Here is a 25,768-nt window from a genome sequence, read left to right on the forward strand (position 1 = left end):
TGCAGGTATCAAAACAAACTAGTCCTGTCATGGAAGGTAAAGGTGCCACTGGGGTTTCTGAAGCAGAATGCTAGTGGGGAAGGGCCTGTGTGAGGAAACAGTCAAAAGAAAAATCTTCCTGGGTTGGAGGTGGGGAGAGAGCTCAGCAGGGAAAGTGCTTGCCACACAAACCTGAGGACCTGCATTTGCATCCTCAAAGAGCAGCCAAAACCTAGTGTGACATCATGTGCTTTAATCTCAGAGGTAGGAGAAATGGAGACAAGAGGATCTCAGAGGCCTTCTTGGTCAGCCAGTCTAGCTGACACAGGCTCATATCAGAGTCTCTCTCAATAGGTAATGTGGAGAGCAATGGAGAAAGGTCCCTAATGTCTACCTGGAGCCTCCATACACTCACAGGTCAGTGAATGCACATGCGCGAACATGTATAGTCCACACAGAGAAGGGAGGGAATGGGGAGGGGGAGAGAATGGGAAGGAAGAGAGGAAGGAAGGGAGGGAGGAAGAGAGGGAGGGAGGGAGAAAGGAAGGGAGGGAGAGAAGGAGGGAGGGAGGGAGAAAGGGAGGGAGGGAGAAGGGAGGGAGGGAGAGAGGAAGGGAGGGAGGGAGAAAGGAAGGGAGGGAGAGAAGGAGGGAGGGAGGGAGAAAGGGAGGGATGGAGGGATAAGGGAGGGAGGGACAGAGGGAGGGAGGGAGAGAGGGAGGGAGGGAGAAAGGAAGGGAGGGAGGGACAGAGGGAGGGAGGGAGGAAGGAGGGGAGGGAGAGAGGGAGGGAGAAAGGAAGGAAGGGATAAAGAAAGGAAGGGAGGGAGGGAGGGAGGGAGGGAAGGAGGGAGGGAAGCAAGCAAGACTTATTCGGTTTCTAGCTGAATAAGTCATATGTCATTTTTGGTCCTACAAGATAGACAAAACTCTGCAGGAGAAGGATAAGCAATATAGAACCATAAGCTGAATAGCTCTTAATATAGTAAGAGGTAAGGAGAACTCTGGTTCCAACCAGCCAAAGTGGGTACACTTGACAAACACTCAAGGTACTTGGTAGAAGCCATAGAGTAGGCATAGGTCTAAACTAGACCTCGACAAAAGATTTCTAAGTCGTAGTGAATCTAAACAAAGCTCAGATGAGTGAAGCTGGCCTCTAACTGGCTACCGATGTGAACAGAACTCCAAACAAACTCCTTACAGAAAAGAAAGGAAACAAAACTCAGATGATTCAGCAGCAAGAATGGGAAGCTTCTCCAACAGGAAGATGAGCAAGTAACATCAAGTACATATTAATTAAAACTCTGAGTACATCAGGTATGAAGCCAATAAGGGAAGTAAATATATTTTGAACTACTTGGTAATTGGAATATGCAACATGTCCACGTTTGGTTATATAAACTAACTCATATATAATAGAAAACAATATAAGGTTAGTGGTCTTACATTTTTACTGTAAGAAGATAGGGCAAAATGATAAAGGCAAAGAATTTGAAGAAGAAATAAACCATAAATTAGGAGATATCAATAAAAGAGAAAATAAATAAGAGAAAATCATACAAACAAAACTTGATTTGTTAAAAAATTAACTAAGGAAATGAGAAAAAACATAGATCTTGTATAATTAAGAGAATAACATACGGGGCTGGAAAGACGGCTCAAAGGTTAAGCGCATTTTGCTGCTCTCACAGAGGTCCTGAGTTCAATTCCCAGCAACCACATGGTGGCTCATAACCATCTATAATGAGATCTGGTGCCTTCTTCTAGTATGCAGACATATATTCTGGCAGAACACATTATATATATAATAAACAAATAAATCTTAAAGAAGAATAACATGAATTATGACACTTTTGCCAGAAAATATATAACTTGGATGAAATTTTTAAAATCTTAAGAAAGGACAAAAAGTGCCAACATGGCACAAAATGGAATTGTGAGACCTGTGTCTATAAAAGAAATTGTGTTCTCATGACAAAAGCTTCAAGTCCCAGAGGCTTCACAGTCGAATTTTACTAAACACTTAGCAAAAAAAAACTAATTCTATATAAACATAACATTCCAAATATGTGAAACTTTGTCATATCAGAAGATCAAAAAAATTGACAAATATAGAAGATAAGAATTAAAAAAAAAACAGGATAAAAGAGAAATTCCCAATCTCATAAAGAGTTTCAGAACCACAACCCACAGTATTATATATTGTAGTGACATATTAGGCAGTTCTCAACTGGGAAAAGTTCATACTAGCAGTAAGAACTGTTCCCAAATGGAGACCAATCCCATGGGCAAGAACCCATCCCTGATACCTGATTAATGATACTCTGTTATGCTTGCAGACAGGAACCTAACATAACTGTCCCTAGAGAGGCTCTACCCAGCAGCCAGTAGAAACAGATGTAGAGACCGACAGCCAAACATTATTAGCTCAGGAAATCTTGTCGAATAGTTGGGAGAAAGATTGAGAGACCCAAAGAGGACAGGGACTCCACAAGACCAATAGAGTCAACTAGCCTGGACTCTTGAGGGCTCCAGGAGACTGAACCACCAACCAAAGAACATGCATGGGTTGAACCTAGGCCCCCTTCACATATGGAACAGAAATACAACTTGGTCTTCATGCTGGTCCCCCAAACAACCGGTGCAGGACCTGTCCCTGAATCTGTTGCCTGCCCATGGACCTCATTCCTCTAACTGGGCTACCTTGTCTAGTCTCAATGGGAGAGGTTGTATCGAGTCCTGCAATGACTTGATGTGCCAGGAAGGGGGCCAAGAGAAAGGGAGGGAGGAATGGGGGGGGGATCTGTGTGAGGAGGTGCTAGGAGGAAAGAGGGGCTGATATTGGGATGTAAAGTGAACAAATACATTTTTAAGTAAAATAAATAAATAAATAAATAAATAAATAAATAAATAAATAAATAAATAAATGAAAGAAAAGTTGAAAGACCTGAGATTTTCAGAGATATGCAACAAACAAATTTCCAGAACTGTAGAAAAGTTTTGTCTATTCCTTACAAAACCAAGCATTTACCACACTGTGTTGTTTTCTTTCTCCCTTCCTTCCTTCCCTCCTTTCTTTTCTTTCTGTTGTTTGTTTGTTTTTCTGTTTTGGCGTTGGGGATTCTGAGACTGAATCTTACTATGTAGTTCTGACTGCTCTAAACCTCACGATGTGGAGTTCCAGAATTAAAGGCGTGTCCTGCTACACCAGCTCATTCCATTGTTTTGATCTAAGAGAAATCACAAAACAAATAGGCAGATCGTGACTGTTAATTTTCAACTTGGTAGAAACTAGAATTACCTGTGAAACTGTCATCTGGGAGGGTCTGAGGGGATTACATTAATCAAATGAGAAACCCTGCCCACTAGTGGTGATACTGTTCCTTGGATGAGAAAAAGCTGTGACTCTCTTTCTCCTGACCTGGAATGTGGTCTGAGCAGGTGACCAGTTGCTTCAAGTCTCTGTTCCCTTGACTTCCACACTGTGAGGTATTGCACCCCTAACCATAAGCTCAAACACAGTCTTCGTCCCTTAAGTTGCTTGCCTCAGAGTATTTCATCACAGTATCAGGAAAAGAATCTAAGACACGCAAAAATATCAGTATGAAAATATTTACGTCAATTTATTCAAAGGAGCAGAAACCTTTTAAATAACTTAAAAGTGACCCAATAAAGACTAAACAAGTTGTGACCAGTACTTAGTGGTAAAAATGAACTACTAACATGCAACACAATGAATGACCCTGCAGACGTCATGTTAAGTAAAGCATTATCTCAAAAAGATAATGCTAATCTACACTGGAAAAAAAGGCAGAGTGCTGATTACTTATGGAAAGTGAGGGGGAGAAATCAGAAAGAGCATATGCTAACTGGTAGAAATGATGTATTAACATTTATATATTTCAAAGTACATGCATTTAGTTGTCATAGAAAAATACCGAGGGCTACCAAATGTTGAATCACAGCCAATGATCCACAGGTTGGAATGTATGAGACATTGTTGGTTCATAAAATTTAGTATGATTTTGAACAAAAAAGGTCTTCTTTCTGTTTCTAAAATATTGTCATATCACAATGTTGTGTACAACGAGTCATCTAGTACTGGCCTTCAAGCTTGCTAATGCTCCCTGGAGATCCAGCTAAGATCATGAACAAGAAGATACCATGTTGCAGGTATCAGTCACTGGTTCTTTTTTTTTCTTTCTGTAAGTCCTGTGGTATGATATGGAAGCTACTACAGCTTGTAGAACCATTCAAATATGAAGTCATTTATCTAAGTCACTTTTGGCTCGGGGCTGTTACTACTAATAAATTTGTTATGGATAGTCACGTACAAATTTATATGAATATAAATATTTTCATTAGACAATTGCCCAAGGGTTCAATTCTTAAGGTGATTGCATATAACTTTATTTACTTGTTTGTTTGCTTGATTATATATGAAATCTTCTGCCCACTTGGTTTCTAGGGTGACTGTATCGTTTAGCATCCCGGCAGTAATGGATGCAAGGTCCATTTCTCCATATCCTTAATGACATTTGGTGCTGCTGCTCTTTTCATGACTGACATCTTGATAGCTCTGTGGTAGAACCTCATCATGGGATGAGCTCGCCTTTCTAAGAGGGATAATGATGACAGGTGTCCTGTATTTACTTGTCACCTACAGATCTTCAGTGGAATGTCTGTCCGCTCATGCCTTTACCCTCTTTTGACTTGCACTGGTTCTTGATTGTGGTCCTCTGTCAAATGTGCTTCCCTCTCCAATTCTCTCCCCCTTCATTGCTTGGCTTTTCATCCTCGGCACAGAACTTGCAGAGATCAGAGGTTTTGGTTTGGATGAAGTCCAGCTTTCCAGCATCCCACTTTGATGGCTCATGCTTTGGTTTCAGGTCTGGGGAAGCAGCCAGAGTCTTCAGATGTTGCCCACTTGGTAGTCTCCCGGCATGTCATCGGGACAGCTGCGACAGCATCTCCCTACTGACTGCTTATGCCAAGGAACATGAGCTCAAACCACTACAAACCTGTAGGTTATAAACAATGTAGCACAGATGTATGGTTGAAACACCCTGCTCCTCCTGAAGAATCATTCCTTGGCATTGTGGCTAAGAATGAGTGAAGTGCTCCAAGATTCCCACCCCATGGAAAAGAACAGTATCCCCTACTGGAGGGCAAACTACCTTCTGATACAGCAGCCATTACCCTCTAAACCTGTTCCCTCTTCTTCCAAAGACACTGTCAAATGTGTGCCAAGTGGCTCATAATTATAGTAGTGACAAGGATAATGGTAGAAAAGGGAAGTGGTGTTCTTGGGTGTGTGCACATGTGTGTGCATGTGCATTGAAGGTTAAAGGTCAGGTGCCTTCCTCTATCATTTTCTATTTTACTGTTTTGACATGGTCTGCCACCAAGCAGTTGGCAAGATTAGTCCTGCACTAAGCTCCAGGGACTCTTTTCTTCACCTCCCCAGACTACAATACAAGCACACACTGATGCATATGGTGTTTTAAGGTAGGTCCTAGGGGGCCTGAACTCAAGTTCTCATGCTTGAGTGGCAAATACTTTACCAAATGAGCCTTCTCTCCACCACTAAAAGTATTACCTAATTTAGCCAAGTCCACTCCACATGCCTCCACCCCCACATAGCGGTCCATGATTGTTCCTAAGTGCCAAGCATTCTTCCCCTCTCCTTGATAATTAAATAGCACCATGTACCCTCTTATGCCACTTGGTTTGCTTGCCTATTCTTTCCTGGTCTTATCCATTTTCCAAAATACATGGGTTCTCAAGGGTAAACACTGTGTTCTCTTCTTCTTTGGTACCCGGGAAAAGATTTAGCGCACAGCAAAAACCAACTCGTTGAGTTAACAAGAATGGACATGGTGCCAATGCAAACACTCCATGCCCACCGTCCAGTCAAAGCGGACGAAAGCAGATCTGCCTTTGTAACCCTCAGATGAGCTTTAGGAATGGATTTTCTAGAATTCCCACTTTTCTTGGGTACCTAGCCTCAACCCCTGGCCACAGCAGAAACAAAGAAAGCACAGGAACACTGAAACCAATTTCATACTGAATATTTAAACTCTTGTATAACCAGCATTTATATTCATTTTTTCCTCAATGAACTACTATGCCAGGACCCCAAAAGCTTACTGAGGAACCCCATGCCCCCTCAGATTTATTTACCGGGTTATGATAGCAATTCTCTGGGGTTTGTTTGTCCTTGATGTTTGTTTGTTTGTTTTCTGAAAATGGAAAGTGACAGAAAGTCTAGTTGCTAAGTCTCCCAGGAAAAGGAGCGGCTTTTTTTTTTTTTTTTTGGTTCTTTTTTCGGGGCTGGGGACCGAACCCAGGGCCTTGCGCTTCCTAGGCAAGCGCTCTACCACTGAGCTAAATCCCCAGCCCCGCGGCTTTTTTTTTTTAATCCCAAATATTTTCTACAAAAGACAAACTTATTGTTTGAATGAAATACACTTCATAAATGCTGTTTTCATTAAATACCCAGATCCACTAAGTCATAACCGTCTGTCAGCCTCCTAGACCCTATTACGAAGACACAGAATCCCAGAGCCTTACTGATAACGTTGTCAATTTGTTCTAAGTGAAACAGATAACACAATAACAAAGCCCTGCCCTCTCTTTAGCTGATGTTCAACTCTTTTTTCAGCACTGGCAAATGGCTTAGATCTGTAAATAATCGATCAAGAAAAGCTGCCTTCCTCGCCTTTTTAAAGTTTTCATATGTTTTATTATATGCATGTACACATACATGTATGCTGTGTCGTGTGGGTGGAATTTAGAGGCCAACTTTCAGGAGTTGGCTTTCTTCTTCTGGAGTGATCAGATCCAGGTCATTTAGGCTTCTTGGCAAACACCTTTACACACTGAGTCAACACACTGACCCACCTCTCTTCTCTCTGTTTTGTTTGTTGATGCTATGGTCTTGTGTTTTTCAGACAAGGTCTTGCTACCTAAGCCACGATGGTTCCAAACTCAAGGCAATTCCTTTGCTTAACCTCCCATAGGCTAGGATTACAGATCTGAATCCCATGCCTGACTCTCCTTATTTCTTTGTAGGATGATAAAACTCTCTCCTTTCCACTAAATTATCTGATCATCTCAGATTTAAACTGGATTTCATTGCAAAGGCCTCTGTAAGCTAATCAAGTACCATCTTCTTTACTTTCTCTGCACAGACTTTACGGTCACACCAGGTCTCACTGCAGTTACAGGTGCCAGTTACTATCAGTTCATAGTCACCTAGTTAAGATCGGCTCTGATGCAAATCCATCAGCCATAAGAACACACAATGGGAGCTTCCCTTGACACAAAAGTTTGTTGTCAAGAGCTGCTCTGGGAATGCCTTTTTTGTTTCCACCCCACAGCAGATGTGTGCAACCGCCACCTTTAGTGAGAGATTATTTCATACATGTACACGCACTAGCACTTATGAACATCTGTTATCTGCTGTTCACTGTTTATTGCCACTAAGGGAAGATGTAAAAATAAATAAATTGTAGCTAAAGCTGAGAGAGAGAGAGAGAGAGAGCTCTGCAGAAAAGTGTGGTTCCAACTGCTATAAACCCCCAGCAAAGCATGAAAGCAATTTTGGCCTGGGAAACCTTTCACAGGTGATGTAGCATTGGAATCAAGCATTAGAGTGAAAATAAATGCTTGCCAAGTGGGAAGCAAAAAAGAAAAGGGGGCAGCAGGGAAAGATTAATCCAAGCAGGGGAAACCGCCTGTGCCAAGGGCAGTGACAGAAAAAGTTATGAGTGAACATGGCCAGCCCAGGAATGAGGCTTATCGGGGGTGCTGATGGGTAAGACATCAGTATGCATAGGCAGATTGGAGTGGGTATTTTAAAAACTTTGATTTGCTGTTATTAATGTTCCCAATTTTGACTGACAGCAGCTACTCGGTATAATGAGATATGGGGGGAAATGAGCTCTTTGTGACCTGTGCTGAACATTTTTAAAGACTTTACCACATCTTCTCCTCATGGCTATGTGATTCTCCTTGCCCTGTGAATGAATGGGGAACAGAGACTTGGCTGTTCAAGGATTACCAAAGCCTACTTTGCCTCCATAGCCCAGAAAGGCTGTCCTCATCACTGTGCACATTAATTCTCCTTCTGAATGAAGCAGAAAGGCAAAGAGGAAGGACAAAGGAAAGGACTTCCAAATCTCAGCCCAAAAGTTCTAGGTATCTGTTTTCAGTGTGTTTTGTTTGTGATCAAAGGCTCCCTCCTCGACTCAATTTCGGCTACTCTTAAAAGCCTATTTCAAAGTCTTATTTGAAGAGAATGAGATCACTGGGCCACAAGAACCACCCTGTCAGCTATGAATTAAAAATAGCTTTCTTGATAGCTTTATTCATTCCACATACCCTTGAACTCTCCCTGCCTGCTTCCATTGGTGATCCTAGCAGTGACTTATTCATGGCCTTCTCTCCAAGGCCCCTCCTTATCCCCTCCATCTCAACGCTGTACACATGGCACATGATGCTTCCATTATGTAAATCAAGACTCTGCCCTGGTTCAGGGGGAAAAAATGAAGACGATTCAGTAGAATTTCTTCCAAGAGAATCCTGGAGCTCTAATAATTTTTACAAGGAATATTTTATCCAGTGTTTTAGAAAGAGGCAATTTATATGCTATTTAAGCTCCTTCAGAATAGACAAAAAGATGGAAAAGGGGTAAATGATTTACAAACCCAATACAGCAGGAAGATAAAATGACAAAAGAACATTTTCCAAAGTAAAGATGAGACCCTCCACGAAAGCAGAGCAAGATGAGGACAGCCTAGATTTGAATCAGGGTGATAGAACTCACTAGGTCTGTCTCCTTGGAAACACTCCTGTTTTCACATCTGTGATTGTCCTTAATAAGATGATAAAGCTGAAGGACTGTGTGACATAATGGGGAGTACTTTAGGTTTAGAAAAGCTGACCGATGATGATGTTCGCTGACTACTTCCCTAGCAATGGTCTAAGACCTTCCAGCGCATCGATTCCTAATCATCCCAATGCTCATGACATGGGTAATATGCTTATCCTAACTTTATAGGTGTTTTAATCAAGACAGGAAGAAGAGAAGCACCAGGACTACACAACTTATATATGATAAAGCTACACTTGACGTGTGTGCATTCTCCCGAAATTTATATGATGAACATCCAGGCCCTAAGTTGATAGTATTAAGAGATGTTGGTTATTTGAGGCAATGAGATCATGCTGTAATCTAAAAAAGAGACTCACTAGAAGTCTGTGGTAGTAAACAGTGTAGATGGAGGATTGATGGAAGAGTATAAGAATATAGTTCCACTTATTTCAAGCACTGATCCAGCCATACATGGTGCTGGGGTCGATAAAGAGTTGTGATGACTGCAGAAAGATTCACCCCAGGATCTTTGAGAAAACACTGTAGATTAGAAATGCACACAGGTAATTATCTATTTGAAAGATGCTTAGCAATGTGCATTGTGTAGCTTGTGTTACTGGAGTAAGAAAAATTGAACCATTTACTAGAATTAAAGATAGAGAAATGTGGTGGGGTTTATTTGCTAATTTTTCTGGAAAGATCTGCAAAGGAAAGACAACATAACAAAGAACTTGCCCTCTTCCCTCAGCATGAAAAAGTTTTTCCTCTAAAGAGCTGCTAATTAAGTGCTGACTTTTAAGAGAAACTATGAAATGGAATAAGGAATTCTGTGAATGACATCCATATGTCTGCTTCTAGACTCTTGGGTAATGGATTGGAGTGTAGTCATACCCTAGATAGGTTACAGAATGCAGGGCAAACACTGAAATTCTAGTGCCAACAAACAAACAAACAACAACAATGACAAAAAACAACAAAAACAACCAACACATTAGAAAGTGTAAGAGAACAAGAAGTAGTCTGGTATGGGGTATTCAGCTTCAAATGCAAAGTGAATGCAATTGCAGAGGGTGAAAAGCCTAAACACAGAAATGCTCAGTTAATGGGTACCGTGCCCTCAGTTCCAGATAACTCAGAGGGCAGAAGGGAGGGCTAGATGACAAAAGACCAAAGACACACAGCAGAGTGAGGACTGAACATAAAAGAGATGAGGGGAACCTATGGAGACTCAGACAGCAGGGTTAACAGTGGACCAATCATCACTGAACAGTTTTACAGCCCAACCACACAGGAAGCCTGGGGTCTGCAGAGTACAGGTGCCAGAAAGAAAATCTCTCAGTATCCCACTAGAAGAGTGCCAAGAAACCGTCTTGAAAAGATCCCTGCTAGGGCCAAAGTTAGGTGGCCTTACAGTCATCAGTTCCACATCTATATTACTCTGGGAACAAGTGTATGACAGCTGTACTTAGAACTGGCCTGCAGCCCTTTATCATAGGAGAAAATAAAAATTCTTCAAGTCAGAACCATGGAGAGCTCCACATGTCCTCCCTTCCCCATCTCAACATGAAAATAAGTAAACTAGCTACAGGTGGAGGGTAGAGGGGTGGGAGTGACAGGGCATGAGAGAGACAAGAAATGCTATATATCTCAAAGCTATAACAAACGAACCCTACTAGAATATTGTAAATACCTCAACTAAAAGGAATTAGTGATTTAAAAAGTCGAACCAATTACTTAATCTCAGATGCACAGGTGCCAATGTAGAAACACCAGAGATAATGAAAAATTAAGTCAGTATGACTTCTATAAAAGCAGTCTCATGGAAATGGATTTCAAAGAGTATGAAGCCAATGAAATGCCAGGCAAAAATCTCAAAGAATGATTATAATTATATTTAACAAGAAGACGCTAAAGCTAAATCCCATAGACATAGAAATAAAAAAAAGTCAAAATGAAATCTTGGAAATAAGAAGCTCCAGACAGCTAATAGAAAGTCAGTGGAAAGTCTTACCAGTAGAATGGATCAATTGGAGGACAGAATATCAGAGCTTGAAGATAAGACATGAATCAGAACATTCAAACAATAACTAATAAAGTATAAAGAGAATATATAAGACCTTTGGAAAGTTGCGCACAGACCAAATTTATGAAGTCAAGCACAGAATAGTGTGTGTGTGTGTGTGTGTGTGTGTGAGAGAGAGAGAGAGAGAGAGATAGAGAGAGAGAGACAGAGAGACAGAGAGACAGAGAGACAGAAAGAGACAGAGAATGTGTGTGTGTGTGAGAGAGAGACACAGAGACAGAGAATATGTGTGTGTTTGGGTATGTGTGTGTTTGTGTGTGTACAAGCTAAAGACACAGAAAATATATTCAATAAAATATAGCAGAAAGTTCCCAAATATATAAATATAATCATCCAGGGAGGGGAAGCTTTTAGACAGCAAACTATGAAGACCTAGAAGGAATCTTCCTATGTCACATCACAGTTAACGCACTAAGATAGACAGTGGTGACTCGTGCCTTTACTCCCAGCACTAAGGAGGCAGAGGACAGTGGATCTCTGTGAGTTCGAGGCCAGCCTGGTCTGAAGAACAAGTTCCAGGACAGCCAGGGCTACACAGGCAAAGCCTGTCTTTAACAAAAAAGATACTGACTATGCAAACAACAAAAAACATGAAAGCTCTAAGCTATAAGCATGAAGTCACATTTAAAGAAATACCCAACAGAGTAATAGTTGGTTTCCAAGAGATGCTCTACAGGCTAGAAGGGTAGGAGGGTATGCAGGGCTGCATTTTAAGCTGCAAATATGATATTTGCTAACCAGAATTATTGTATTAAGCAAAGCTATACCTCAGAATTGATTAAGAAAGAAAAAAATCTAAGAACAAAAGCTAAAAATTTCATGATTGCTAATCCAGCACTGCAGGAAATATATGAAAGAGTCTGACATTTGGAAGAAAATAATAAACAAATCCATGAGGCCAGAGAAGAGAGGGATGAAGGGGTGGGGTACATAGGAGGGGCTGGAGGGAAGGAATGGGGAAAGGGAAACTGACATAATTATATTTAACACTTTAAAAAGATTAATATATATAATAAAACAAACATCTCAAATGATATAAAAAATCAATATAATATAAAAAAAAATTGTGCCAGAACATTAGGTAGGGCATTAGGTTAATGCAATAAAAAGATTACAGAACAGGGGTTGGGAATTTAGCTCAGTGGTAGAGCGCTTCCCTAGCAAGCACAATGCCCTGGGTTCGGTCCCCAGCTCCGAAAAAAAAAAGAAAAGAAAAAAAAGATTACAAAACAAACAAATGATAAGAATTAATACATATTTTCAGTGGTCACACTGATTTTAATGTTTTTAGTTTCCTAGCCAAAATAGATAAACTAGCAGATTGGAATAAAAGCCTTGATCCACACTAAATTGATATAGACAAATACAGCTGTTAAATAAGGGAATGGAAAAAGATATTTCAGGCAAGTAGAACTCAAGAGCAAGTGCACACAGCTATATTAATACTGAGAAGCAGGTATTAAACAAAGGGTAGTCATAAAAGAAAGATAAGAGGATATATAATTCTTAGCATGCATACCGAAAATTAACACCTGCATTGTCACAAAGAACCATTAACGGCTATAAAAACATATACTGACCTCAATACAATAGTGGTGACGTCAGTACCCAGCTCTCACCATACAAAAATACTGACAAGCAAACATCAAAATTAAATAATATTATAGATCAAATGGACTTGATAGATATATACTATTTCATTAACAGCCCTAACATATATTCTTTTCATCAGTATATGACTTTTTCATACTATATCATATTTGAGATCACAACACAAGTCTAAACAAGTACAAGAAAATACAAAAGATGATACATAAGCACTAATAAAAATTTTCCCAATGTTAAAGAGACAGTAACTTACTGCTGGATTTTGCCAGACACTTAAATAATAATCCCACCAACTTCTTTCAAACTGTCCCATGGAACAGACAGGGGGAAAATGCTAATCTATTATGCAAACTGGGTAAGATGCAAAAGAAAGGAAGGAAGAAAAAGAAAGAAAAGAAAAAAGAAGAAAGGAAAGAAAACAAAAACTACAGACTGATTTCTTGCAAACTGAAGTCAAAAACACAGGAAAAAGTGTCGATCTTTTCACATTCTATGGAAACAAGGAGGTTTCACACATGTAAAATAATAATTTCAATATAACAATAGGCCAGACTCTTAATAGAGTTATATATCTTAAAAGATTTATAGATTTATAAAAGGCCTTTGACAAAGTTCAAGATTGTAATAGAATCCCTGAAAAACCATCTGGGGTAGAAGGAACATAACTCAAGATAATGAATGTTACCTGTGACGAATACACAACCAATATTTCACCACAGAAGGAAAGCTTAAAGAATTTCCTCTAAACTTAGAATGGAGACAAAGATGTCAGCTCTTTCTAGGCGTATTTAATACAGTGCTTGAAGTGTCAACTAGAACAATAATGCAGGATAAAGAGCCACGGATAGAAATAGGAATGGCAGACAAGTGATCCCATTTTGCAGATGATAAATTATACCCAAGAGTCCCTAAAGGCTCCACATTCTTAGAATGGATAAACACTTTCAACAAAGCAGCAGCACACAGAAGCTGTAGCTTCCTTATATACTAGTAACAAAAACATGGAGATACAAGACTGGAAAATAAATGCATGCAAAACAGTTTCATGTGGACTTTTCTTCCCGGGGCTGTTGGCCACAAGTCCGTTAAAACAAAGGGAACAGATTGGAAGGACAGGGTTCAAACTGCCCATGAGTATGATCCAAATGACTACAGAAATTAGCATCAGAGAGGCAGTTCAACTTTACTCCGAGTGAATCAAGCATTGTGTCGTTTTGAGGAATCGGATTAGTGATTTCTAGAGTGGGTACGTATTATTGGCTACAGGTCAGGGCTCCAAAGAATGACTCATTTGTACGGAGAGACATCCCAGGAACCTGCTTGCTCAACAGGTTCTTATCAGGAGAAAGGAAGCTGAGCCTCTGTAATGTCACTAAGGCCAGGTGACATTCAGGTTGAGGGTATGGGGTTTCAGGATTCCCAGAGAAGGTCAGAGCAGGGGAATGCCCTGCTGGTAAAGGGAGTCCCCCATTTTGCACAGAGCTCAGAAGACTTGGTAGATTTCGACATTAATTAGCAGCATTTCCCCACAGTTTCAGAAAAATACCCAGGAAGAAACTTAATTAAGGAAGTCCCTTAAAATAAAAAGTGTAAAACACTAGAGGAAAAAAAGAAAGTAGAAGAAAGTGACAAGACCTCCTATATGGGTAGAGTTAATGCTGTGTGAACGGCTTATTAGCAGCAGTGATCTAGAGTTCCACACCATCTCCCCCCAAAGTCCAGTCACATTCCTAACAGATTTCCCAATCAGCAATTTCCCAAAGTGCATATAGAGGCACAAAGACCCTGGAATCACTGAAGGACAACCCCAGATTCAAATAGTGTGCAAGAACAAAGAGCGATTACTCTGCAGGGGTCACCACTGCATCAAAATGTCGACCCACACAAAGACGCTCAGGCCTCTTTTAAAGGGAACTGGGGGAATTTTCCAGAAGGATTAGGTAATCTCTAATGTGACTGGTAGGGGCCAAAGCCCTGACATTAGGACAATTTTGATTGGCTACTGTGTTAGGGTTAGATAATCTAAAACCTCATTGGTGGGTGCTGGGATGCCCCAGATGGACTGCATTCCTGTGTCGTGAATGATTAACCACAGGATGGGCTGCGCGGCACAGAGGACCTATCCTGGGTTAAGATATCTCCCATTGTCAGGATGTTTCGGTGGGAGATTTTATTGTCTTGTTCCTGGACTTTGGGATCTGCTGCTGGAACAGATGGTCTATGGCCTAGTTTCATGGTCAGCTCCTGAAGCAGATGATCTATGGCCTAGTTTCCGGGTGGAGACAAAGTGGAACGTATAGACCCCATAGACCCCCTTCAACATGAGCAATGATGGGGTCAGTACTATACCCAATTTCAAATTATACTGCTGAGCGTAGAACCAAAAGCAACACTGCAGTGTCACAAAAACAAAGATGAAAGCCCAAGGGACAGAATAGAGGACCCAGAAGTAAATCCACAATCCAATTTTTACGATTTTATTTGAGAAATCAGACATGCAATACAATGTGTTCTGATCAAATTCAACCACATTTCCCCCTCTCCAACTTATTCTTTATCTCTACCTCCCACTTTTCTCTCTACATGTGCTTTAAAAAAAGAAAAGACTGAGTATATTGAGTGTTTCTGTGTGTGCATGGGTAGAGAATTACCTCCTGAGAATGGATAGCCAATCAGGATGCATGCTTCAAGGAAACGGACCACCCCCACCTCAGGAGCCTCTAACTGACAGACACTCCCCAGTTAGGGGTGGGACTTCAAGAGCCCATTTCTCATCCATGTTGGGACTTTGACCATCCGTGCTAGGACTCTGATTGTTTTACAAAACCACCTAAACTGTAAACTGTAGATCATTTTCAGTATTTACTTTGGAGGGGAAAGCTAGGAGGTGCTTTGCTGTCGTCCCTCACACTCCAGCTCTTTTCTCAGAACTTTCCAGAATTTCTAGGTTTGAGGAAGGGGGATGATGACCAGATGGGTCTCTCAGAGGGTCTCACAGGCAGCCGAAGGACAGCTCTGTGTCCCTTTTCACTTTACAAGAAAATCAAGAGTCCTTCAGTAACTGTCACTCAAAGATCTGACCTAATAAAGCATTAACCATATCCACACAAAGGTCTTAACCGCTTAGATTGCTGTTCTCACCGCATTGGCAAGCTTCTCAACAATCAGAATGACATTTTAATTTTAGAAAGTACAAATGAGATTACTTATTTAATTGTCATAGAGTTGGATAATATCGGAGGAATAGAAATGGTCACATCTAGATCTGTCGCTGCTCCCCCCAAAAAAATACCAGTAAAGACTTATCTAATAAATTAAAAGTATTTCCCCCCAAATATGTGCAAGTAGCTATAAAGTTTGTACTATTCATATACAGTTTTCAGGCCTGATAATAAAGTTAAAACCAGAGAAGACCCTGAGCCGTAATGTAAGAGAGGAGAGCTTTAACGGCTCACAAGTTAAGAAGGAATTTTTTTTGTTGACCAAACATGTAAACACTTTCAGTGTTTCCATGCGTGTGGGTTAAGATGCAGAGAGAAGGCCCTCAAATGGAGGAAGAGCTTAAATGACAGAAATGCAGAAGGCCAATTTGCTAATATATATTGAAAGTTTTTAAAATAACCTTGCCATTTGACTTCATAATTTCCATTTGGTAAGTGTGTCCTTGGAATATGAAAAGATGTGTGGAAAGATTTAATTGCAATTCTATTCATTACCCTGTTGCTTGCACTTTTGAAAAATTGGAAAAAAATTAAATGTCAAGCAATAGGGGATTAATTAAATAGATTATAGTTCATGTGCATAAAGGAAGACTATGAAATTATAAAAATATTAACATGGATAGTTGTTTCTGGTATATTTTAAAGTGAAAAATGTTTTATGCAATATAGCTTTTACAAAAATACATATACTTAGAAACAATATACATATTTGGAAACTGTGTGTGTGTGTGTGTGTGTGTGTCTGGAAATACAGACATAATTTTAATAACATTATCGGCTTTTTCTAGAATTACAGGCTATGTTGCACTTATCCACATAATTTTTATTTCTCCCAAGTAATTAATGTACATTGGTGGTAAGAAAAGACAATACTGGTTGGTTTTACATTAAACATGAGTGTAGCATATACATCAGATGCTTTAACTTGGCAATGACTTAGTACTATCTTAAGCTGGAAGCCACAGGAAATGAACCACATGCATTCTTCCAGCCCCATAGATCCTGACTCTGGAGAATTAGTAGAATGTATTGGCACTGAATTTGTTAAGGCCGTCATAAAAAATGAGGGCACTAAAGCTGAGTGTGCCTGAATTCCCACATTCCCTCAGAATTTGCATAGATTCCAATAGAAAATAAATGAATATACATTCAAAATTCCTATGGTATGTTTCTTCCAAAGTCCCTACTCTGACACACACACACACACACACACACACACACACACGCATATATATATATTAAAATTTTTAAATTTATATCTTTTAAAATAACTATTTCTCAGGGATTTACTTCACCAGCGAAATACACATCTTACTGTCAATAGGAAAAACATCTTTAGTATATATTTTATATGTGTTGACCTTAACTATGTCTAATAATACCCTCTAGTCAATAATATCTTTATTTAACTGATGATCAGAACTGCGTAGATTTATGGAATATGCCATAATGTTCTAGGGTGGTTTTACATGTGGGATAGCTAAAACAAACTATTTAATGTGAGCATCATGTTATCGTAATTATTTTTTTGAATGTGAAAAAAACATTCTTTTGAATATTATTTACCCTCAAAATTTTTCACATATATACCATACATACATATATTTTACACATACGCGAATATACATATATACATATTTATAAATGTTTATACATATATATCATTCAGCAATTTTCACACAAACACCAATGCTTTTAACTATAGTCACCTCGATATCCAAGAAAATCTCTTGAACTTGTTTCTGGAGGGGAGGTTTGAGACAGTGTCTCATGCTGTAGATGAGGATGGACTCAAACTAAGGTCATCCCAAATGCAGGGACTATAGGTGTGTTCTACCATGCTTAGTCAACATATTGATTGTAAACAAAATTGATCAACCTCTTTCCATTATCTCCAGCCTCTGGTAACCACCATTCTACCCTGATTTTATGAGCTTGTTTTCTTTCATTCCTATCTCATAAATCTTCCTGATAAAACCAGAACTTGCTATGTGTGCATAAAGGGAAACTCTGAGTATACAGTCAATCACAAACCTGGGAGACTGTCTTAGTCGGCTTACTGACACGACGATGAAATACTGTCATCATCAATTTTCAAAGAGAAAAAAAGGGCTATTTTGGCTCAGGTTTCAGAGTTTCAGCCCATAACCCATTGGTTCTGCTGCTTTGAGCGTGTGACTAAGCACCTTGGTCTCTTACCCCATCTCAGGAGAAGCTTGTGGCTAAGAAAGCCTCTTCAATGGATGGCCAGGAAACAAACGTGGTCAAGGAGGGGACTAAGGTCTCGGTGCCTGCGCTGGCACGGTACCAAGAGCCGGGCACAGGCCTGTGAGGTTTTAAAAAAAACAAACACATACTCTGGTCATTTGTGTAACGAGAATGCCAAATCTTGTGCTTGATTCACCGAATATATACTCCAAGTTCACCGGGTGGAAAATTCCAGGAAGCACCATGGGAAAACCGACATAAGCCCTCAGGAACAAAGAAAGAGGAACAAAAGACAGGAACCGATTACCACCCAGGTGTGCCACCCAGGTGTGTCGCTTCAGGGCCAGGGCGTTCCTTTGTTAGGAACAAAAGGCTTCTACATGCATCCCTAGGGCTTCAGCAGGGCTCAAACACTGCTGGGGACCCAGGAGGGTCCCACAGTATCCTTGAAGGCCTCTGACAAGGATCTACTTTGTAGAGGTTCTACACCGTCCTGTCTGTGTCTACCAAGGGATGCAGGGTTTCCCTTTGGCCTTTGAGCACATTCAAAATCCAATCTCTAGCAGCCTCCCTAGCAAATATTCCTCCACCCTCCACCCTATTTTTCTCCCTATGCCTTATATTCTGATATAGAGCTTTTGATTGTTTGTATTATGTTGGGAAGACTATATCCTAAGGCTAGACATCCCCCCCATACATACAATGCTCTGGTATACATTCATTTATATGAATAAAATATGCTTTATACATACGTTTAAAATACTGTTTAACAAGAAAATGATTAATGAAAACTTTAGGTATGTTGAATCACATAAGTTGTTTGAGACAGTCTCATTGTATGTCCCAGCCTGGCCTGTAACTCACTTCTTAGAGCAGGCTGACCTTAAACTCACAGAGATTCAGGCCTGAGTAGTGTGGTTAAAGGTGTGTGCCACCATGCCCAGCTTTCACAAACTCTTAGTCCTAGGTCTCCTTAATATCTTAGACACTATCATTTCAGTAACCAGATAGAAAAACTTTGACCAAATTTCATCATATTCGTTGATTGGTGGAAAAACACTCTTCATGGTAATTAGATTTTAAATCACTCTGCAAGTAACTTAAATGTAAAAAAAAAAAGGATGTTCTTTATACTAGACCTACAAGACCTACAAATAGAGCTCACATTCGATCTTTAATAGATGTTCTTGGATCGTAATTTACTTTCTTGAGGTGGTCTTTAGTCTATCTGTAATGATTCACACGAGGTCATAGGAATGCTCACAACCCTAAGTGTGGTTCTGGAATGCGAGCATGGAAGGACCACAATGGATTACGGTTCTGGAATGCTTGTGAGCACAGAAGGACCACGGTGGATCAGATTTTGCTAAGAAGGCACCAGGAACAGCAAGAAGGAGTTCTGTCCCCAAGGTGTTCTCAGACTTAATCTATGTATCTATTGTTGCTATACACACAGAGCTTCAGTGACAATATGCTCAAAGGAAGCCCAAGAGTGGAAAGGATGACAGGCACCCCAAGAGGTCTCTAGGAATTGACTCTAAATGCAGGCTTTAAAAATGAGTAGGCAGGGAAACAACAAAGAATGTAGTCAGAGTGACAGCAGGGTACAAAGGCACAGTCACTGGAGCAGACTGTAGGGGGCAATACTGGCACAGTGGGGATGCAAGAATCACTCAGTGGCTGGGGAGGGAGGGGCGTGTTGGTAGGAGCCTCCTGGCTTGTGTTCCTTTGTCTGACTACAGTTGAATCTAACCAGAAACCTTCCTAGTTAGATTACATAAAGATACAGAGAAGAGAGATGGGGGCTTTGTGGAAGGGATATCCAAGCATCTTCAAGGCTGAATTTAAGCAGTGGCCCCATAACTTTCTCTCCCTCACTCCCAAAAGCCCCACCTCACTCCTAAGGATCCCTCCATCAGAGCCTCCATAATAAGGAACAGAAGACTCTAGGAACACCCTCCGTAGTTGGTGCATCCTTACCCCATTAAATTCATGGAAATCGCGTGTTTCAGTCCTTGCTTTCAACATAGAAGCTGAAGACCACTTCTGGGAGTGTGGTTGCCTCGATCACCAAAATGCACAGTGAGTTTAAAACTACAAAGCTTTCATGATGGTGACATCAGAAGGGATGGCCTGCGTCATATCTGAGTTCCCATAGCTTTCACAGGTCCCCTGGCTTGTGGAAACTCCAGGCTTCTGGACCTTGAGGCTTGCCTCAATCCAAACCACCATTTTCACTACATCATAAAACACTTGGATTCCACAAAGGACTTATGTTTCAGATGTAATTCACACACTTATAAAAATTATTTCTGAGCATATGGCTCTGTGGGCCTTTGGTTCACAGGCTATCTACCATCATGCCCACTAACAGACTTCTCATGCCCTATGCCTCCAGCTCCAAAACACCTTTACCCTTTGTTTTCTGTGTGGCCACTGGGAATTTCAAGTAAACAGAATTACAAGATCAGGTTGAATAATATCTTATGCCTGGCTTATATTTCACTTAATCTATAGTTTATGTAGTAGTTTTAATGAGAATGGCCCCGAAAGCTCATTTATTTGAATTTCTGTTTTCCAGTTGGTGGAACTGTTTGGGGAGGATTAGGAGGTGTGACCTTGTTGAAATCAGTCCCAGTGGGTCCCTCTCTCTGCCTCTGTGTACTTTACCATGATGTAAGCCGTCAGCTGCCCCTGCCACTGTGCCTTGCTGAGCATGATGGGCTCTAACCCTCTGAAACCAAAAATCCACATTAAACATTTTCTTTCCTAAATTGCCTTATTCATGGTGTCTCATCATAACAATAGAGAAGTAGCTTTATTCAAACAATTGTATACTTGTTTTAAAAATCAATTCTGGAGTCCTCATAGCGACTATATAGGGATATCTTGATACGCTGAACTTCTTGATCAGCTCCAATAGTTTGGGATTTGAGAGACTTCCTAGTATACTTTTATATTTAAATTTACTTCTTGTCAACATTATGCTTTTTAAATTTCAACTTCTTATCTAGATGTCCTGGATGCTATTTCTAATCTAATACTGAATGGAACAGACAAAAGCAGACAACCCATCTCTCTCTTGGTCTTTGAGAGGACACTTTCAGTTTTTCCCCATTAATCATGAAGTCCATGGCAGTCACCAAGGATTTTCAGGAGGAGACTGAGGGGTTAGAAGAGTCAGGTTATTACCTGGGAGTTTTACTCTCTCTGCTTTATAACCATCTCCGGGTTTGGTGTTTGCAAGCTTTCTAGTGCGCTGTATGTATCTCTCCACGACATACTCTTTTGACATTATAACACAACAATATCATCTACAAAGTTAACACTTGAGAACCACACAACTGAGCTATCAAAAATAAAAACCCACAAACATGTACAAAACTCCTATCAACTTAAGTCTCTTTATGGTGGTGGTGGTGGTGGTGGTGGTGGTGGTGGTGGTGGTAGTGGTGTCGGCAGGGGCGGGGGCGAGGGCGGGGGCGGCAGCTACTGCATTTATAACTATACAGGGAGTCACAGGTTGAACATATCTATGGAGACAAGAAAAAGACAATACCTAACTGTGGGGTCTGTGAGCGGAAGCCTGGTAAGGTCCAGCTAAAGGCTTGAAGCCCCTGAAGGGATGGTAGGAGCTACCCCTGTTCCTGGCACCAGGTCCCTGTCATGTAGCAGCAGCCCCCCCATAGATTTGTGGCCTTTCGTCACATAAGGACAACACCTCAAGCCCTTCCACATGTAGATGAGGCATCTCTAACATCTCAGACAGACAATAGAAAAGAAAAATGTGGTCCTGCAGGCTCAAGACAGAGATCCCCATGCTAATGAGGTACCTAGAGGCTCAGAGGGCATTGTCAATAAGATTCCCTTCCCAGACATTCCTCCCTGTAACAGGTATTTAATCTCAGGCCCACCCTGAGAAGGGGGTACAGTTGTACACACTCACTTCGCACCATGACAATAAACAGTTTGGGACCATAGACTGTCTTTTCTTCAGGATCCACTATGGGGAGCCATAGTCTAGCCTCCTGTAGAAGGCCTCTCTGCACTCCCAACCACAATCGCCATCTAGTCTGCCACTGTCAAGCCAAGGACTCTCTCCGTGGAACTAGCTCGAACTCCCTTTTTCCTCCCAGCCCAGGCTAGACCCAGCACTCAGCCCCCCGCCTTAGTTCTCAGCTCTTCTGAGACTCCCAGCAGCACCCGATGCGGACGAATCTGAGAACCCCACGACTGGGGCTTCATCGCAGGCCCAGGGACCCCCAAGCCAGCTCTGGCATTCTCACATCTCAGACTGCACTTCTCCCTCCCCCAGCAGTGCCCCTGCGCTCGGCACCCCCACCCCCTGCGGCAGGAAGGGGTAAATACAGTCAAACTCAGTCAAACTCATCATGTCCTGCCTCCTCAAGCGGCCTCAGGCCAACACAACCTTCTGCTTCCAATGATATAACTTCTTTCCTCTCCTCTAGACGGCCTCTTCAAAAAAAACAAAAAACAAAAAAAAACAAAAACAAAAAAAAAAACCTAACAAATTACTTCATATCAAGAAAGTGATATCAGCCCTAGAGAACTTTTTGTATAAGTTGTGCTAACTATGCCCCCAGAAATTATCAGAGAAGGAACACAGCTTCCAGATGTCAGTCCATTTGCCTCTGCTCAAGATATATTCATTGTACATCTCGTTCCTATCTCTTCTAACAGTACTGGAATTTCAAGTCCTTAGGGCTATTCATCAGTCTGACCCAGCATCCCATGATTCCTAGGCATCCACCACCCTCCGGTACACCAGTGGCCTCTTCTCCATTACCATCTTTTATCTGAAGTTCTTTTCCTATTTTGTAGCAGAAATCTGGCTGACTCAGACATGATAACATCTCCTATGGGGCCCTCCCTCCATTGATTTTTTTTTTTTGACACTCCTAGTATATTTCCACTACCATGTAACAAAGTGCTACAAACTCAGCATTTTAAATCAATGCAAACCCTTTTAATTGAAAGCTATTTTCCCCAGGGGTCTTTGGTTTATGACTCCCTGTTATGGGTTACCCTGGTGCTATTTGTATTTTGACCTTAATTCCACTTCCTCAAGAGGGGCTGCCCCTCCACCCCACTCCCAGGAGTAGATCACATACCTGGGTGATCTCACTGAACCTTCTTCCCATTCTGACTGGTCAAATAAAGGCTAGAACCGATAATTGGGCAATGGAAGGGAAAGGTGGGACTTAGAGGTATCAGAGAGGGAAGAGGAGAGAGAGGAGAACCAAGGAGGAGAGGTGGAGGGAAGATGGAGCAGAACCACATAGCCTGGGGAAGCTACAAGTAGCAAGGGGTCTCATAGCCTGGGGATAAATTAGCATAGTAATAGATCTGCCCAATTGAGGCATGTAATTTATAAATATAATTTCTGAGTTGTGTTTTTAATATGGGCTTATTGGGGTAAGAAATTACCACATTTGGTGCCCAACATGGGGCTTATAACCCAACCAACCTTAGATAAAAGTACACACACACACACACACACACACACACACACACACACACAAACCAATAAACTACTGGGGCTGCATTCTAGGGCTTCAACAATGTATAGGTTAAAGCTAAGTGGATCTGAGGGGTCTACAGAGAGAAGCTGAGAGGCTCCCTCTCTAAGCCCCAGACAGACCACTACAGCCAGGGGCAACAACCCTAGCCTGAACTCGGACTTGGGCAGTGCCAGTTTTACCACATGGTTGGGGTTCCCTGAGACTGGGGAGGGGCCAGGGACACTAGAGCACTGATGCCTATGAAGTAGTCTTCTTGCAGACACAGCAGGCTGATCTGGGCACCAACACAGGAGGGAACCTTCCCATGCTCGCTTCTCCTTATTCCCCCACGAGAAAATAAGACACGGGACAGCCAGACTTACTCTCCCAACTACATATGCTACAGGCTGCCTAAGATCAATACAAATGCTGCTAGCTACAACCCGAAGAAAGAGCCAGCTCAAAACCACTTCTACCATCAGCTCCCTCCCTATGGATAAGAGAGGACTATAGTGTTCTAAGTCCAATATAACAGCAATTCCCTTACTGCTACACAGACACACTATCAGGAACTTAGCAGTCCATCCCAGCATGATTTTATTAGCTCATAGCTTTGTAGATGAGATGTTCTTGTCCATGATAACACAATTGACTCCTTTTTTCCATTCAAATAGCACCTTAACCACCAACCCTACGTCCTGCCCTGCCATTCCACCTGTAGCAGTCTCTCCCTTCAGCAACTCCATAGCATGTGATTGTTTGAAGTCTCCAGGTGCATTTGTCATTATCCAATATCAACATAATTTATGCTAATTATTATCTCTCTGTGATCACTTTATTATCATAAATCGCATTGTTTTCATTTGCATCTCATATTTTCAAAATTTTAAAAAAACTAACACTTGAAAGCAATTGCAATTTTCTTTCTATTTTGTAAAGCTTGATGCATTACTGAAAGTGTCAGTGACCATGACAATGACTGCTTTCTTATTGACACATCTGATTAGTTGTCACCAATGCTTCTAACTCTAAATTCAAAAACAAACCTTTCCTGTTAGGGCAGAATTGCTACAATAGTTTAGTAGTCATTAAGTAAAATATATAAAGAATTTAAACTTAATTGATAAAATATATAAAAATAAAAATTCATATTTACAAATAGTTGTAAGCCAATTTAATGGAAAAATGAACAATTCAAAATAACAATATTAGGCTGGAGAGACGGCTCAGGAATTAAGAGCTTTTCCAGAGGACCAGACTTTGGTATTCACAATCACAGCTGACAACTACCTGTAACTCCAGCTCCTAGGGTCCAACATCCTCTTCTGGCCTCTACAGGTATTTCCACTCACATACACATATCCTCCCTATACATACATTCATACACACACACACACACACACACACACACACACACACTCACAATATACCAAGACACATCAAACACAGAGACATACACATATAGTATACACAGGCTACCACGCACACACACAAAATATACACAGATATACCACACACATACCTACCTACATGACACATACCATACATACATGACACATACCATACATACATGACACACACCATACATATACAACACACACAGAGACACACACATATCACATATATACCTTACATACACACTGCGCACACAGACATTCACATAATATAAACATACCACATACACACAGACACATACACATCTCATACATATACACACCACACACAAACACACACATACCACACTCACACAGAGACACACCACATACACACATACACACATCACATACAGACATATAAGCACACATTACACACACACATACCACACACACAAACACATATATACATATACATACCACACACACAGACACACCACACACACATGTGCATGCATATCCCACACATAAACATATAAACACACATACACGTACACACACCACACACTCACATGCACACACACACAAACAAAAATGGAGCAAATCTTTTAAAAACATCAATGTTGCTGATCAGAAGAAAAATTCCCACAAAGTGATAGCATCTAAGCATACTGAATTACATTTAAATGTATATTATTTATATAAAATTTGAACAAGTTTCTTGACTTTTAGAAGCTAAAAGTCACAAAGCTTCCCCCCTTAGACAATGAATTTCCCCCTTGCTCATGATGTATCCCTCCTTAGAATGCACTCCCCCTTCTCCAGAGTCAGGCCATCTTGATAAGATCCCTTTGTTCATTGATATAAAAAGTAACCAAAAGCCAGTAGAGAGAATGG

General features: G+C 40.9%; 2 long non-coding RNA genes across 3 annotated transcripts in view; one reads left to right on the forward strand and one right to left on the reverse strand.

The window, feature by feature from the left end:
• LOC102555989 (uncharacterized) overlaps nucleotides 1-20,207 on the reverse strand; it is a 42,325-nt gene extending 22,118 nt beyond the window's left edge. Inside the window, exons 1-2 of one of the 2 annotated variants that reach the window (XR_005499630.2) lie at nucleotides 19,957-20,207; nucleotides 17,968-18,094 (exon numbers count right to left, since the gene is read on the reverse strand). This is a non-coding gene — a long non-coding RNA (uncharacterized LOC102555989). Of the gene's footprint in view, nucleotides 1-17,967; nucleotides 18,095-19,141; nucleotides 19,268-19,956 lie in introns of those variants that run through there. The other variant, XR_350993.5, reaches the window with a different exon arrangement.
• Nucleotides 19,335-20,750, forward strand: LOC134485216 (uncharacterized). The gene is made up of 2 exons (XR_010063224.1): nucleotides 19,335-20,058; nucleotides 20,558-20,750. It is a non-coding gene; the product is annotated as an uncharacterized LOC134485216 (long non-coding RNA).
• The last annotated feature ends 5,018 nt before the right edge of the window (nucleotides 20,751-25,768 follow it).

This window comes from Rattus norvegicus, chromosome 1 (assembly GCF_036323735.1).
Source record: "Rattus norvegicus strain BN/NHsdMcwi chromosome 1, GRCr8, whole genome shotgun sequence".
NCBI lineage: Eukaryota > Metazoa > Chordata > Mammalia > Rodentia > Muridae > Rattus > Rattus norvegicus.